Raw genomic sequence first — 2157 nt, 5'->3', positions numbered from 1 at the left:
ACAGACAGACAGACAGACAGACAGACAGACAGACAGGCAGGCAGACAGACAGACAGACAGAAAGACAGACAGAGACAGAGAGAGAGTGTGTGTGAGTGTGAGTGTATGTGTGTGGCGTGTGTGTATAATATATGAGCGACAACTTTGTATTAATATTAAGCCATGCCATATATAATCATAAGAAAGAAATTACAAAAACTTAAACCCTCTAAAAAAGTGCGTTTTTCAAAACTCCATTCCAGATCCCTTGTTTTGGACATTTTATAATATTTGTTTCTTCTTGTTCTGTATTTCATGAACTTTATTCTCTTGTCTTTTGAATATGTACGAAATTTCGGTCAAATCATTTACAGGCAAAACATTTTAACATGTCTGCTAGGGCCAGGACATGGGAAACAATATAAAGTAACTAATAAAATATAGCGACTGTTGTGATTCTGATACGCGCGCGCGCGAACTTCGCCAGTTAGTCACCTCGAGTTCCTGTGGAAAATTTCTGACTACGAGTCTACAAAAGTCATGTGACCCCGTTAGCTCTATTTCGGGATCCCTACTACGCGTCTCATTGGCTAGGGCAACAGCGGAAATTTTTGCGCTTCAAGACTCCAACATCGTGCTCTAAATCATTAAATGATATTGTTCACGCATGTTATTTTAACCAGCAGTTTAGACCTTTGCTATGTAACATCTTTTAACGACTTAAAGATCAGATAACATCAAGAGTTTCATATTTTTCATTCACAAAAAGCCCAAAACATGAGTGTGTTACCCGCACACTAAGACCTAAGATAATGAACGCTGAGAAATAACACGAGGGGACGATGAATGGGGTTGCATGCGTGCCGGTATTCTCAAAGTGATAAACAAGACTGTTATCACGTTACAGAACATTCCTCGGTACTATAAACAAATATTGTAATAAGTACGTTACCTTGCAATGATGAGTGCTTTTCTCTCTCAAGAAAAAGTGGAAGCGAATATTCCGATTTTCACCATAAAAAAATTGCAGCGGCAGTAGAAGTGACACTCGGCGGACAACCCCCACTGCGATGAACTGGCCTGAATGTTACAAATGAAGAGGGCCGGCCTGTACATGAGACCGCTTGTGTGGAACAGTCCACTTTGTGAATGGGAGGGGGCCCACGCGGCTCTCACTTTGCGCTCGCCTTTGTTCAACGCTGAGGGCTATGGGCGCGAGAGAGGAGAATTTATTTTGCCTCACAATCAATGTAAACGTTGTGTCGTCCTCAGTTTGCCTGTCAGCTGATGCCCTCTGCTTGTGTTCCAGACAGTTGGTGTCCTGATTGTTTTAATCAATTTTTTTCTTCTGTTCGCAAAGTAGGCTAGGCTAAACATCTTTTGTTGTTATCATAGTATTGTTGACCGCTGAATGTCACGACTACACTGTAATATTGTGACATAGACTCTGGCGTTCTGTTTAGAAAGTATAATAATTGTGCATGTGTGTGTCGGATTTTTTTCTCTCTTTTTTTTTGGGGGGGAGGAGCCTTTTGAGGGGGGGGAGGGGAGGGAGTGGTTGGTGGATGTTGGATTGGGGGTGTATGGGTGAGAAGGAGGGGTGAGAAGGAGTCAATTTTTACGTAAATGTCCGAAAAATCACTGTACTTCTGCATTATTTGTAGGTTTTATCAATTCCTTTATTGCTTAGGCCTACTGACACTTGTAAGTCAAGTTCTAGCCTACCTTAATATCAATTTTGTTCGGGACTTTTTCAAAACGGAGGCCCAAGAGATGGACGATGATGGGGGTGGCAGCATAAGATTGGGATCCGTGAAAACATTTCATCTCACCCCTCCCCCCTCGACCTTTGCACCCCTGCAATCTCGAATCTAAGAGAAAAGAAAAGTGATGTTACATCCGCTGTGATCATAATAATTATTCTGTTGAAATATTCAATCCACACGAAATGATCCAAAATTTACCTGACTAATATAGTATTCAATTCAATTCTGGTAAAAAAAAACAGAAAGTTCAGACTTAAAACGGACTCCTGATTTCTATTTGATCAAGCTCGACTTTGTCTGAAATCTGCTTAAGATTATTACATTGTTTATACTGCTGCTCATTAATATTATGCAGGTGACTGTAAGTCTGCGTGTGTGTGCATGTGTGTGTGTGTGTCTGTGTGTGTGTGTG

This window comes from Aplysia californica, unplaced genomic scaffold (assembly GCF_000002075.1).
Source record: "Aplysia californica isolate F4 #8 unplaced genomic scaffold, AplCal3.0 scaffold00426, whole genome shotgun sequence".
Classification (NCBI taxonomy): Eukaryota; Metazoa; Mollusca; class Gastropoda; order Aplysiida; family Aplysiidae; genus Aplysia; species Aplysia californica.
Note: the sequence above shows the minus strand (reverse complement) of the source record.